The sequence below is a fragment of the Condylostylus longicornis genome, unplaced genomic scaffold, assembly GCF_029603195.1.
Source record: "Condylostylus longicornis isolate FDR11 unplaced genomic scaffold, ASM2960319v2 ptg000028l, whole genome shotgun sequence".
Lineage (NCBI taxonomy): Eukaryota > Metazoa > Arthropoda > Insecta > Diptera > Dolichopodidae > Condylostylus > Condylostylus longicornis.
Genome location: NW_026577997.1, coordinates 1024059 through 1040791, shown reverse-complemented (window position 1 = coordinate 1040791; position 16733 = coordinate 1024059). Strand labels below are relative to the sequence as shown.

Below are 16733 nucleotides of genomic sequence, written 5' to 3'. Positions count from 1 at the left end.
ACAAAAAAAATTAAAATAAATAAATAATTTACAGTCGTCATCATATTATTTTACTTGTGTAATGAAAGGAATGACGGAAAAATAACAGATTGGTTTTTATCTCTTTCCTTTTCACATGTTTATTATTTATACTCAAATAGTAAAATGAAACCGACGAAAAAAATTACGAAAGGAAAGAACAGAGGGAGAAAATTGAAAAAAATTAATTACTAAAAAATAAATAAAAAAAATTGGATTCATCTGTTCTTCTACTAATTTTTTCACTCATATTTTAACGGAATATTTATTGTTTGACTCGCTTATACAAAAATATAACGGTAAAAGGTGTAATTACTTTCATATTCTCTCTTCTTTTTTGCTTTATTTCGTTATTTTTACTGCAGTTATTTTTTCTCTTCGGTTGATCCTTATTGTTGTTGTTTTGTTTTCACATAAAATTGATATCATTTTCTTTAATATTTTTTTCCGCTCATTTTCACAGCAAAACACAAATACATCCACCCAATTATCTTGTACAAACACATTTTTTCATGTACACCTTCACCTATCCTTGTAATACATTTATTTTTTCTTAAAATAAAATAAATATGCAGATATAAAAAACATTTTACGAGACTAAAAAAAAAGAAAACGCGCAGGCAAAAAAATAAAATTAAGACGCGTCACGTTAAGCACAAATTATAATAATTAAAAAACTGAAACTCAGCTGACAGTTAGAGTATAATAAAATTAATTATATTATGAATGTATATGCATACATATTTTGAAGAAAGTTGCATTTATTAGTTAAAAATTTTAGTGTTTGTCTCACCTATGAAGTTTTTATTGCTGCATAATACATAGTGCCAAACGCAACGTTAAGAGGGAAAATTCATATGTTTTTAATTTAATCATAAAAGTAGTTGTGGGATAAACTTGCACCATACAAAAAGGATAAGTAAAAATTTGAAAAATGGAAGTCCATAATAGGTAAATGAATTCATTTTATGGGAGAAGATATTCTTGTCATTTTAACCTTTATGAATTTTTTGCATGTACACATTTCGTCTTCTTTGATATTTGGATAACAATTATGAATTTTGATCTAATGTTAGAAATTACATTTGAGATTTTTTGAGCTTTTATAATTTGAAATACGTTGATATACTTTAAAGAGTACTGGAACAATATTATTATTCTTTATAGAGTCTTAATACATGCTGCATGTGGTATTTGTTAAAACAAATACACTTTTTTTTACACTTATTTCGTTGGTAATTGATTTGAAGACTTTATTTACTTGACTTCCATATTTTTGTATAAATTTCTACTCGTAAAATTGAATATTAGTGATTTGATCCTAAAGATATTCTTAGTTTCCAATAAAAGAAATCATTAATTACAAAACCTCGCCATTGTTAAAATTAATTTTGAAGAAAATATGGAATTACAAATGATGAACTAATTCATAATATTTTCGCAAAGTTTTAATCTTGAACGTCTCAAAATTTTAATTTAATTATTTTTATATATTATCAATGTGAGATATCATTAACCTATAAAAATTAAGAACAGTTACTGTTTTAATTTAAAGGAATAATGGTTATCTAAATTACTTATATCAAAAAGTAAAACTTGAAAAAAGACAAGGACAATCGCTGAAAAAGTTTATCCTCCCCAAAATGCAATTCAGCATCCAATTATAAATTTCGCATACATAATTTGTACAATATACAAACTTAAATTCATTAAATAAATTTTTGTTTTCCTTTTCAATTTTTTTTAAATTTAATTAAATCATTACCTTTATTTGTTGCACTCAATTTTATCCTCCATAAAATTTTCATATGAAAATAGTATGTTTTTTTTATTTGTTTGTTTGTTGCTTATAAATGAAAAAGAAAATTAATTAAATCGACAATTTAAAATTAATTCGGAAAAAGATGGCGTTAAAAATGGCGGTGTTGTTTTAAAAATTGGTTATTTACAGTTTGTTTCTTTTTTTTTCTCTCTCTCTCTTTATTTGATTTGTTGTTTAATTTTTATGTATTTCTGAGTACGTTTCCTTTTTAAATATATGTTTTAAAAAAAGTTGAATTTATTTTTATTTTTGTTATTTGTGTTTTTTCGCTTTCTCTTAATTGTAATTATTAACATTTAACCGTTAACTAATTACGCCATGTTGAATTTTAATTTCCTTTTTATACAAAATATCATAAACGTTTTCGTGCATATTTTATTATATTGTATAATTTTTATTTTACGTATTACATGCATATACATGTATTTTTATTTTTTTTTTTCAATTATATGATTTGCCGCTTTAAATATATTTTTTGCTATTACTTTTTTTTCTTAATTTTTATTTTGTTGCAAAAAATTTTGTTCTTTTTTTTTGAGAACTCTTTTGGAGAGAAAATCACCTTATTAACGACGTCTTTTTTCTTATTTTCCTTTTTTTTTCTTTTAAATAACAAGGTAATTCTCTTAATTATATGAAAGTTTATGTTGTGCACGTACATATATTATTTAATTGTAATATTTTATGTGCAGCAGATGTATTTTTAAAGTGTTAATATTTAAAAAAAGTGAAATTTTTTTTTTACTTTTCGAATAAAAAAAGTCATGATGATGATGATGGCGTATTCTTTTTGTAAGTTAACAATCACTTATTCAAATCGCGTTTACGTTGTATGATGACTTTTTCACTCCTGTATATTTCGTATATAAATGTGTCGTATTCTTATTTAAGGGGGTGTTAACATTATAAATATTAATATTATTTGAGATGTTGACATTAGTATGAAATTAAAAGTGAGTCAACGATTTAATTTGTTCGTTTTAATTCCGACACAATTCAGTTTAATTGTAGAATTTATTCTTAATTGCTTGATTGTTTCCTAAATTATAAGCATGTATTGAATTTTATTTTTTACTTTTTTACTATTTTTTTTTTCTGAGTGTGCAATTTTTCTTGTACTCATTTATTTTTTTCTTAATTTTCAGTGGTGTTTTATAAAATCGTTGGCACTAGTTTCATTTTCTCGTAACTATTTAAATTATAAAATACTCTTCTTTTTTTGTTTATTATTTAACTATAATTTTTATTTTATAATTTTATAATTTTTTTAACCTTTTTAGTCCTTTTTTTTATTTTTTAGTTTAATAATAATAAAAAAAAGCATTTTCCTTCCATTATTAAATGATCATATTATTTTGCATTTGGTAGTATACATGATAAAATTATGCTATAATATCTCGTTCGGTCTTTTATGAGTTTGTTACAAATTTTTTAGTGAAATATGCAAAGATGCAGTCATTTAAAATATCATATACATATGAAATGTAAATATTATTTAAAAAATTATTTCACATTTCAAATATTAAGATATTTTTATATACAACGTTTTTGTGTCAATGCCACTAAATAGCGCGCTTGAAAACGAAAAAAACGGAGGGAAAGCTTTTATATATGAATTTGGCACTTGATTTTCTTTTTTAATTTTTTTTTATCTGAGTGCATTAAGGTTGTCGGGATGTAAAAGGTTCTAAAGAGGAATTGAAGCATATACGAATTAAAGGGAAAAAGAATTATATTAATGAACAGTTTTTATATGGACTGTTTTTTTTTCACTTTGTTGTCAATTTTGTATGTTGCATTGCACTGTGTTTTACCAATGTTGTCATCAAATACTGTGAAATTTTATGCTCTTTTTTTTGTTCCAGAACGATGTTGACTGACATGAAGTGCGGTAGCTTATATTCCACTTAAATACAAAATTACGACTACGTAAATATGTTTAAAATTTGTTTGTATGTAGGAGTGTATGATCTTATAAATGATTTGATTCCCTATGTTTGGTGTATGACATTTAGTTCTGCTATTTTGTACGTCTGACTGAAATGAAAAAAAAAGTAATAAATGTTAGGGTGAAAAGGACACGTTCACATATCATATACTTACATATATATGTATGTATATGTACTTTATTATGAAATATTTATACATAAAGAAGAAAATTGCATATTAAATTTTTTTAAACATTTTTTAAAAATTTAAAAAAAAAGACAGGATAAAATTTAACGGATTTAATTGGCAAATTAAAAAGTTTTTCTATAAAACAGGAGATGTGCACCTGTTCAAAATAGTTCTGTATTGTGTTATAAGCAGTTTTGTTTTTTATTTATTATAAAGCGGACCGACATTTTTTTAAAATTAATAACTAAGTTTAATAGGGAATTAGCAACAACATGGAGTTCCTTTATTCAATTTTATAACTTTAAATATGGTATTAATTTCCGAACTTTATAAGAGAGCATTTCAATTTTAGTCATTGAGTAAACATTACTAATTGAGTCAAGAAAAATAAGTTCTTTACAAGTGAAAAATCCTTCATTTTTGAGATATTTGGAATTACAACTTAACAGTTCTAGTATTTATTCCAACATAATCGCGTAGAATTTAAAAACCCATCAAAGCCGCTAATCTTTTGCTCTCTATATAACCAAGGTTACTGATTAAATTTCAAAGTAATTTTTATTCAAAGAGAAATTATAGTTCAGCAGAAGTATTTCCAATAATCTTTTAAATTATATAATATATGACAAGCAATTCACACACGGCGACTTCTAATAAAAATGTTTCGCTTCGCTGAAATATTTTTCATATAATTTTTTTTTTTAATTTATGCAAGTGCAATTTTATACAATTTATTTTATATTTCTTTGAACCCTACTTATAACCGACATTATAAATATAATGAAATTTAATTAATATTACATACAATTGCATGCATCAAAATTAAATTTAAAAGAAAATTTTTAATAAGCGTTTACAATTTTAAAATGACATTGTGAACATTTTTTTTATTCATCTTACATACAAATTGATGATGGAAATAAACATTTGGTTAATTTTTAATATTAAGTAACATATTAAATTAATTAATGTTATGGTGTTATTGAAGAATTTCAATTTAAATTTTATTGAATTCAAAAAAGACTGTAAATTGTTTAACAAATGCAAGGATATTAAGAAATTTTCTTTTTTAAAAATCCTACTCATTCAAATTGAAATTAAAAAAAAAAATCTCAGTTTATATGAAAATGGAATCTCAGCGTTTCTACTTAATTTGAAAAGAAGGTTCTACGTTTAAAAATTTATAAGTATTTGCAAATATTTTTCTTAGATCTCATTAGAGTTAATTGATGTTAAAGGCGTCATTTTTAACTTTTTACGTAAAATTGTCATTTACATCGGTAAAAAATATTTTTAGAAACCTAAAATGCCTTCACATTTTCCCGACCGTTGAGTTATTATCAGATAACAATCGCTTGCTTACTTCAATTAAAATTAAAAAATTTTGTTGACGACTTTATAATGTTGACAAATTTGGGGACTTTGTAATGTTCAGAAGTTCCGTTGTTGTTAAATTGGCTGTTCTAATGAGGCTTTTATTCCGATCATAATATTGTTTTCCTACTACAAAAAAGTAAAACAAAAGAAATATTTTTGAAAAATACCTTGGAAATACTTTTAAGCTGTTTTTTTTTCAAAGTTTTAAATAACATTTGGTTTTGCATAAATATAATTTAAAACTTTAAATTTTCTTTTAAAATAATAAAGAAATTTTCTATTGATTTAAGCACGATATTAATTAATTTTATTATTATCCTTAAATATATAACCTCAGAATAAAGTATTACGGTTAAGAAAATTCTCATATTTAAATATGTTTCTACGAACTTATTCTCATTTCACTGGCAAATAGCTTTACTAATTATTTTGCAATTTTACATAACTTGAAGGTTGGATTTTTCTTTAGATTTGTATTCTTAATTCTTGAGTATTTGAATTATCACTATAAAAGTTATATGGAGCATTTTCTATTGTTAAAAGTTTGTTATATTATATTATAAATATTTTTTTTCTGTAAATTATCCTTAATAATTTTAACCTATATTTTTAGATTAAAGCAAAAACTTTTTCTTAAAATGGTGTTAACATTTTTTAAAAGCATTTAAATAGAGAAAAATTATTTTTAAAGCTTATTAGAGTGAAAATATAAGAAAGCAAGAGACAGACTTCAAAGAATCAACACTTTTTTCGCTATAATAAAAAAATACGAGTAAAGTATGAAAAGAATTTGATTTAATTCAACCTAAATAGTCCAAATATCAGTTTAATAGTAATTTTTTAAAACTAGAAATCAGGTAAATCTCAAAATCAGTATCTAAGCGATGTTTCTACGTTTAGGATTTCAAAAATTTTGTTCATTTAATAGTAAACAAGTCTTAAAATTCTGAGTGAACTTGCATTTTAATTAACATAAATTTCTCGGGTCATAAAATACTTTACATGCTCCTTTAAAATTATGTAACGTAAATTAAAGGACCAACAATAGTATACTGAATAATTGAGAAGATATCTTGAGATGATGATTAAAAATTAATAATGATGAAATTTCGGCCTTAATTTTTCAGATCAGAATTTCTTTTTCTATAATTTAATATTACTTCATGTGCTTTTTCCTTTCTTGATTTATAATATGAAGAAAAATCAGAAAAGCACTCAGATTATAAATTAATTACTTATTTAGAAAAGTTAAAAGTAAAAAAAAATTGTTTTATTGTTTTTTTATCTTAATTTTGCTGTAGAGATTAATAAAAATTCTAAGAATTTTTGAAGCAATTTTCAGTATAATTCCATATTATTTCGTACGCAAGAATGAAAAAAATAAAAAAATTTCTTTTTTTTTTTTCTTTTGAAGTTTCCTTCATTTTTGTAACTTTTTTATGCTATTAAAGAATAAATTTAATTTTGTTGTTTTCAACGCTTTTTGAATATATTTTTTTTATATTTATTTTATTGTTATTCTAAGGATATTTAATTAGAAATTGTTTTTTATATTCTTTTATTATCATTTTTTTTTATTAACTAATGGCTAAAAGTATTTGTCTATTTCATAATAATTCAATTGAAATAAATAAAGTCATTCGGTAAATATGTTCATTCGGACCATGTAATTAATTTTGTGTCGCATTAAATACAATTTTTAGACGTTGTATCATGTTTTAAAATTTCTTAGCGGTATAATATATAAAAGAATTAGAGCTAAAAAATCTAATTTCAACGATACAGGATTCAACAGAATTTCGCAAAAATTTTTCTTGCCCAAATACGTTGTGTACTAGCTTCCGTTCTAAGAAAGGTTTCGTGAAACATGACTCTTCAAAGCAAAACTTTTTGAAATTTTTGATTAAATCTAATGAAAAGAATACAAAATTTAAATTACCCTGTATAAGTTACCACTACTATTTGCAAATAGCATTTAGATAAAAATGCTTATATTTAGAAAATAAAATTTTTGTTTTTTTTCTTTTTTTTTCATTACAACTTTAAAATTTATTTTGGGAATATAAGGGAAAAATTGTGACATAGGGAGGCAGGGACTTTTATTTTATAAGAAGTAGTCTATTTTTTGTTTTTTGATTACAATTTAATAGATATATTTCTAACCTAAATTACTTAAATTATTAAATTTTTAATTTAAAATATAAAAAGAGCATGATTCTTTGATGTCCCTTTGTTACGAAATAAATTCATTGATATACACCCACAAAGAATTTCCTAACAAAAGATTTGGAATAATAATAAGTTCTAACTTGATACTTCTGATCTTAGATTTTTAAAGAATTACTAACTAAATCGAATCTGAACATCTTATTAACATAAAGAAAATTATGTATTAAAGGACAAAATATTATAGTAAAATTGTTATAAGAATGTTTCTAATTTTACACGAATACGCATTTACTATTTCACTATAATTGAATAATGAACTTTTTACTGAAATTTTTATTATCAATTTGCTACCTACATACATAGGTATACTTCTAATCTATTATCTTTGTATACAAGAATTGAATTATATAACTATTATCTAAAATATTAGAAAAAAAAAAATTTAAAAGATTAATACAATATAAAAATTCAACAAACATAAACGTAACAAAATGATTATGACTATAACTATAATGTGATCGAATGAGATCTTTTCTTTAATAGAAGGTACATATATAAATGTTTAATATTTCAATATTGAATAGTAATCCTTAAATATCAAAAATTAATAGAAAAAGAAAATGAAGAGAACGAAGAATTTAAATAATCGTATTTCGGTAATTCTAATGGAATTTCCAAGAAAATTGAAAAATTGTTAGTTTCATCTACCCACATATATAACATAATATATAACATAAATACCTATAATTTATATTCATGTATGAATATATTATATGTGTAGATGCTAAGATATAAAGTACGATATGGTTCCCCCTCTTTCGATATGTTTTTAAAATGTATATAATGAAATTTTCCTTAATCCTTAATCTGGTATTTTCTCGTTTCCTTTTATATTTTTTTCTACTATGTCTTCGGTTTCTTCTTGGTTTCTTTTTTTTATATTCTTGGTTTTTCTTTTACTTTAACAGAATTTTTAAACTATATAATTAGATTTTTTATGTTATGCTAAGCATATAGAATAAAAATACATATGTACATATACGAGTATTTCATTATTCTATCGAACATTTAATTTTTATATGTTATATATTGTAGTTGGCTTGAAATTTAGCAATTCCGTACTCTCGGAAGTACGAGTATTTCTATACAATTATATAAAATATGCTCTATACAATCATATATGAATACATAATGTTTATATCATAGTAGATCAAATATACGCATTTTTTTTATCAATATATGCATATTATCATACGTTATCTATTTAAAACTTAATTCTACATAAAGGTCAAATAAAATATTTTTTTAAAAGTATTCGTTTAAAATAACATATGAACGTTTAGAGTGTGAGTGTTATTGAAATTATAATTTTAAAATCTTATTTTATTTGACTCTTGCCCATAATCTAAAAAAAACATAATTCCACATTTTTCACGTCGCAAAAAAGGAATGAAAGTCAAAGCCATTTGAAAATTTTAAAATTATTAAATAAGTGGTGCTTATTCTGAGAATCGAATTCCTAAGTGATAGTGATAGTTATCTTATAAAGTTCGATATTATTATTGTAAACACAAACCAATTCAAGAAAATTGACTTTTGCCTATAATAAAGTATTTACAACTTTTACGAAAAATATCATTGTCACTTAGTGATTCGACACTCAGAAAAAGACCCATTAAGTTGACCACAAAAAAATTGAATTTTATTTATGACATATTTTTATTATAAAAATTACTTTAATTTAGAAGCTGTTTTACAATTTTTAGAAACGTAACTCAAATTAAAAATTTTGAAAAATAATTTATTTCCATTAAAATTTTCCAATTTCAAAAAAAGTATTACATGGAATAAAAAAATTGTAATTTGCATATAATTATGGGTTACACTCAGTCATTCAGTTAAATTTAGTATGATGTTAGTTTTTTATTTTTTCGAGATTTTGTAGAACAATTACATATTATTCGTATTGGAAATGCACTTAAAGATTCACATATACCATACATATCATATTTAAAAAATATTTATTTAGATGATATACATACATATGTATATCGTGTACAAAGTATAGTATTATGTATGTACTATGTATTTACTATGTATTGAATTATATTATATCTGCTATGTATGTATATTGAATTATATTATACTAAGTTATTTTTGAAATTTAAAAAATTTGAAATATATGTATGTGACAATAAATTACAATCCAATTTAAAAATATAACTTAAACAAGATATTTGACGACAAGCTGAAAATATTTATGTGTACTTAGATTTGATTTTAGATATTTAACGTTTTTTCGAGGTTTTAAAGAACATCAAATTCAATTATTGAATATAATGTATATAAACAGAATTTGCATATTGTTAATAAATTCATAATAATAATATAATATTCAAATGACAAAAGTTTTATAATTACCGATGTTTACGAAAGTCTAAAGAATTTTTTTTTACAAAATTACTATTTATATGAAGATTTTCCTTCATAGTCATCTTCTTAAAGTGAACCGAAAATAAAGTTATTTTTATTCAATATAAGGTAAAATAATAAGGTTTCGTTGATTTATAAAATTTCAGTTAAAATAATAGCAAAATTCTATGAACTTCTTTATTCTTATATAGATTGATATCAAGGCTAGCAAAATGTTCTAATAACCAGAATGAAAAGAATACTATAGAATTTTTCTTGATTTTTGGAAGAATGTGGCATTATTGTATGCTACGTGTTGTGCAAAACTGTGGCAAAATTTTTAAAGCTTTAAATATGCTAGAATGATGTAGATACTGCTTTTTGATTAATGCTATGTTCATTGCCTATATATTCCTTATAATAGAGTTATAAATAAATTTAGTGGCGTCTGAACATGCGTCCTTTCACAAAAATTTTAAACAAACTTCTAATAGTTTTTAAAACATTTAGGTTCATTATGAAATTAACGCAAAATAATTTTGTATTTTATTTTTCAAATAAAAACAAAAACAAATTTTCTAGGGTAATTTAACTGTCATAAAACGATTTTACATCTGTTTATTTGCAAGCATGTATGGCTATTAACATTTACAGTACATAAAGAAAACGAACATCATATAAATCTTTGTTAAAAAAATACTTTTTATACATGTATCAACATCAACAGAAATCAAATAAATCCTATAGGATGTAATGAAACAAATAGAATTATATAAAAACCCTTTTAACATATACATTCTGTTTTGAATATATATAAAACCCAAAATAGGTAGATATGTGAATGATATCGGCTTAACTGACCTTTAGAGAGTTAAGAAGAAAAACATAGAAAAAAAAAAAAAGGAATGAATCGAACATTTTTTTATTTTCTCATTTCATTTTCATTTCAAGGCATTCTATCACTTTAACCTCATATTCAGAATCATTTTTTATATGTTCTTTACGACTTATTGATTATACAAAATAACGGTACCCATACATATATAATGAAAGGATAAGAATAAAAAAAAAGGACTATATTTTCCATTAATGTTATATTCTGTGTATAAAGTAAAATATCGATGGAAAAATGAAAGGGTGTATCAAGAAATCTTCTCGTAGTGTCATAAAATTTATTGGCGAAAAGTTTAAGTATACTGTTTTTAAATAAAGTTAAGAATACTTGTCACATAGCAGCCCTTTCATCACGAAAGTAAAACTCATAAAGTTAAAGAAAAGCTAAAGTGAATTGGTAAAAGAAATAAAAAAGTCTATTTTTAATATAAAATCTATTTAATATCAACACGTGCGAAATAGTTTAAAATACGCACTTCAACTCCAACAAATTTATAATTGTTCGGTATCACAGAACATTGCCTAAATTTTTAACTTCGAAAATCACTCATTAGTAGCCCAGGTGTAAAATTGCTCAACAAAAAGAAAATATATATAAAATTTTGGTGAGTAAAAATTGAATAAAAAAAAGTTAAAATATACTATCCTTTCTTTGTTTCATTTAAAAGGATTAGAAATATAAGGAAAAATAATATAAACCATAGAATGTGCACCATACAAATGAAAAAATAAAATAAAATCTCTATAGGATTTATTTAAATAGTAGTTGAGATATAAAAGAAGAATCATTTAGTCGCCACCTATATAGATCAATAGAGTAAAGAGTTACGTTTACATGAACGTATTATATAGACAAAGATGCGTTGTATCAAATAGTCAAAAAAATTTCAAAAGATGTCTTTGCCATACGCCATTGTATTTTGTGTTGTTGTTTCTTTTACCATTGTTTCACCAAACAGCATTTAACTGATCTTTTGTATAATTTTTCGTAGGTGTTTTAGAGGTTTTTAAAAGTGAAATGACCTAAATATCCCGCAATACATTTAAAATTGAATTAGGTTCTTTCTTTGCTTTTAAAGTATAAAAATGCCTTTTGTAAATGAATATATGTTCAGCACAGTAGAACAAAAACAGAAATAAAAAAAAAATTGGGAAATGTTATGACTTTAATGAAAAAAATTGTGTTTTTCTTTTTTGGTTAAAATTATTTCAAATTTAATCCTTATTGAATGAGGATATTTTTATTATATTATGGGATATAAAAGCATTTCAAGAATTTCTTCACAAAAAAAATTATGTAAATAAATTCTGTAGAAAGAATTATTAAAGGTTTTGCAAAATATTAGAATTATTTAGGTTTCATTTTAAATTTTTCAAGGATATTTTTTTTTTCATGTCGTTGAATAATAACTAGAGGCGAAAAATACGCATTATACATTATTTCGTCAAAAAATATGAAAGAGAACTTAAGAAATTCGCTATTTTTTGTTCTTCACATTTTAATTGAGTTAAAATCTCGAATTATGATTGACGTTGCTGCAAAACTGGATTCGGGGCAACAATTTTATCCATAACAAAAAATTAAATGAAATACCTCGACAGAGATTCAATCGTTATTTATATTTAATTTTGTTGTTCTGAAAGGAATTATATTCTCAGAAATATTGTATTCTTTAGTATTTTCAAATTTCTTAATGAAATTTCTCAGTTTATCATCTTATATTATTAAAATTAATAAAAAATTTCCATGGAAATCACCCTACGCTATTTCAAAAAAAAATTTTCTTAAAATAAAAAATAAACTTTTTAATCCCCATTTAATTGAAATGAGAGGCCAAGACAGTAATGGAAGTTTTTTTTTCATTATTCATAAAATTAATCGGTTTAATAATTTACTTTTTATACTCATATATACAGATCTCTTGGAATCAATTTTATTTTTAATAATTTTTAATAGCAAAATTATTTCATAGTATGCGCGATTGAAAGGTCATCATCATCATAATTCTTTTTGACCTTAAACAGGATTAAATAATAAAGAAAAAAATAAACGAAAAAGACAAGGGAATATAAAAATTTAAAATTACTAAAATGTTTTACACGCCTTTAATTGGTATAGTTTTATTTGAATTGTGAATATTTTTGAAACTTTATTTTAAAATCGAAGGCCTCAAAATATCAATTTAATTTGCTAGTATCATGAAATAGCGACATAAATAACTTGAGTTTTTATTAAAAATTAATTATATAAGTTACAATTAATAATCGGATGATTCTGTAAGATTTTCTTGAATTGTTTGTTGATTTTTCGCGTTTTGCGTACTTTTTGGGAGAAAATGAAAACTTAAGGTAAAACATGAACAGTTTTCGGAAATATTACATTAAGAAAAGCTGATTATCATTAACGGTTTTATAATTTGACTTTGAGTTTTTGGTAAAAAGATACTCTATTATATTTTTTTTACTTTAAATGGATTTAAAAAAAAGGTTTTTTATCTCATTAAAATAAACTTTAATCTGATATTTCAAATTTTTTTTGCTGAAGTTGGATGCATCTATGATAATAAAAGAAAATAATAATAATTAAAAAGTTATATTTATGTTGTAGAAAATTTCCACTTATAAAAATTTGATTTTAATTACGTATATTAAAATATAAATGTTCTCATTTTAAAAATAAAGAAGCCCATCGTTTAAAATTGAAGTAGCCTTAACATTATAAATAATTTTTATATAATTTTTATTTATAGATTAAACTTCTAATTTCAAGTAATTTTAACTATTCCTCTCACTTAGAATTTGATAACTTTAGTATTCTTATATCAAAGAATTATTCATTTCATTTTTCTTATTTACTAGAAGAAAGCAAAATTCTATTTTTTATACATGAAATTCAATATTTAATGCTACCAATTTCAAATAAATTTGAGCATAACATCAGTATTACTCTTTTTCTATTCCAAAAGAAACTAATATATAAAGACGAAATCGAAAGAAAACAGCAAAATTGGAAATCTATTAAAAAATTCAAAAAAAACATCATGTGACTATCAGTTCATACAATGCTAAGCAAAACCGAAAAAACTGAAACATAAAAGAGATATTAACGCAAAAAATATGTTATGAATACATTGGCAGAATAACAGTCTCAAATATATAGGAAATTAAGGAGAAAAACGATAATTTTATGCACAATTTATTCTAAATTAACCCTTAGAAGCAATTCACAATTTACACTCAATCTACTTAAAAAAACATATCACACATATTTTACGAGTATTTATGTATACCTATAGATATTATATCTAATATTCATTTATATTTCATTGATGAGATTTCTATACCCTACATTCAGAGTTTAAGATAAATTATCAATAAAATTTATGAGATATATACAATATTTAAATATATAAGCATATTATTTAAAATCTTGTCGAAAGCTTTTGAACAATATTGTTTAACTGGAAAAATTCTTCTTACTATTGAATTTTAAATATTGTATCTCTCTTTTGTGGAATACTACGGTATATTTGTGGTATTCTTACAGCTTGACACCACAACTTGTCTACACAGAAGTTATATGATTTTGATCTTTATTTACCAAAAGGTTTATTTATATTTTTTCAAAAGAAATCGTTGGTAAAACTTCACAAAAAATTATTTGTTATTCCTTACATTAGGATGAAATTTTCTGGTAATTCTTAAACTAGTGCAGAAAGGATCTATATTTCTATATTTTTAAATGCAGGGTATTTATAAATTGACATAGAAATTTACCTAAATATTTTTCTTTTCATGTATTCGTATAATACTAAGGCACACAAATACACAAAAAATTATCTATATAAGTAAAATAAAGAAATTTTGTATTGTAACAAAAGAATTATTCATGAAAAATTCATCTACCTTCAATATTTGTGCGTACCTCAACGCACTTTTAAAAATCTTGAACTTCTTATCACATAAATGTCCTTAATATTCTCAAATATCCTTAAAAAAACCTCTTAAAAAATAATAACAAATATAATATGTATGTATCATTTAGATATATGCGAAAGTAGACTCGAGAAAAGAGAAAATTTTGAATTTTTCAACCATATTTTTTTTTGTTATTCAGAAACCCTACACACTCAATTATATACCATCGTATAACATTATAATAATATGATGTTTTCCCTTTGTATCTGTTTAAGGACTATAGTGTATTCTACTTAAATCACCACCGTCGCTCTCCCCAAATCACCTGCAATGCCTACAACTAACTATTTTCAAATATGTGACCATTTAAGAAAATTTTATTTTTAGATAAAAATGTTTTTATAACATACAAGGAGAGGCCTGGTATACTTTACTTTTTAAATCTTCATATTATATCCTTAAAATGATTATTCACCTCACATCATCTCATTTGAGATTTATATGAAGGTATATATGATAGCTTACATGTGTGAAGAATTTGTGTTTTAGTGCCAAAATATATATGTATGTTTTTTACCATTTTAATAACAATTCTCTTCATTTTCTTTCATAATTTTTAGAGTTAAGTTATAATGATTTAATCAAAAAGTGTTATTTGAGTGCAAAGTTTTCTTTTTTATTCTTTCAAGAAAAGTTAAGATAAAAAAAGAAGTAGAATAACCAAAAACCAGAATAATATTGTTTGCTTTAGTATAAAAAATAGGAATAATAGAAAAAGTGAGAAAAATATAATTTTTATCCTTATTGTATGAATGTTTCTTTAAAAGTATTGGATAATGAACTAGAATAAAATATATGTCAATAAATGGAAATAATAATGCAGAACTTATTAGGAACTTTACTGATAATTGATTTTATTAGGAATTTAAAGAAGAATTTTAAGATATTGTAGCTTGAATTGATATGAATTGTTAAAATTTATTTTGTAGATTTAAAAGAAATTCTGAATGATAATGGAAAATTTCAACGAACTTATATAAAAGCTTATAATTTGTGGTGATTTTGTAATATGTAGTACAGCATGCTGGCGATTAATTAATAATTTATTAAATATTCCAGGTCAGGGTAAAAGTGTGTTGTGCATTGAATCAGAACAGCTTTCTAAATTTTCATATGTTGTTGATTTCTTTTCACAATTACTGAAATAATCATTCCTGTTTTTGTCCTCCTTAAAATTTCTAGTTATTTTCCGGAAAAGTGTGTATTTGCTTTTTTAATTTTCCTGTGTGAGGCTCAACACGTCATCACGCGAACGGTTTTTTCGCTATAGTTTTCATTTACTGAAAATTGTGGTTCACTCCCTATATTTTTTTTTAAACAATTTTTCTGTTCAATCTTATTATTATAATAGTTTATCAAGGTCGATAACTTAAAAAGTATTTAATTTTTATATGTTATATATATACATATATATATATATATATATATATATATATATATATATGTATATATGTGTGCATATCAAATACATATTGTATTGGGAACGTAAAAATATATGATAAAGTTGTGTGAACTATAATATTATCTCAAGGATACTGTATGATAATAACAGATATAATAATAATAATAATATGCAAAGATGATAAAATATTGTGTATTTACCATAGTGTTTTCCATCTTCCCCTTTTGATTTTTTTTTAATTCTACTGAATTTATTAATATAATATTGAACTGTTTTAAAAATTTTATCGGGATTGCCGTTATTAAAATTTTATAAAATTAATACCATTAGTACTTCAACACTGCAAATGTTATTAAATAATCACACATGTTTTTTTCATTAGGAAACAGCTCATGTTATCGTACCTATAACCGTTACACCATTCTTCATCTTATTAACTGCTCTTTTTATATACCTTCTTTTAATTACATTTTGTTTGACTCAATTTCAATTTCACGGTAAACTTTTTTTAAGCGAATTTTATTGTAATTCTCTTTTTTAATT

At 23.1% G+C, this 16733-nt stretch overlaps 1 protein-coding gene across 4 annotated transcripts in view; it reads right to left on the bottom strand.

Annotated features, from left to right (window-relative positions):
* Positions 1–16733, bottom strand: part of LOC129607748 (TWiK family of potassium channels protein 7-like) — a 293642-nt gene that overhangs the window by 120829 nt on the left and 156080 nt on the right. For 2 of the 4 annotated variants that reach the window (XM_055518922.1, XM_055518923.1), the window contains one exon: positions 1784–3877. The exons of 1 other annotated variant lie outside the window; for it this stretch is intronic. The gene's annotated coding sequence lies outside the window, so the exon portion shown is untranslated. Of the gene's footprint in view, positions 1–1783; positions 3878–16390; positions 16441–16733 lie in introns of those variants that run through there. One more of the 4 variants, XM_055518924.1, reaches the window with a different exon arrangement.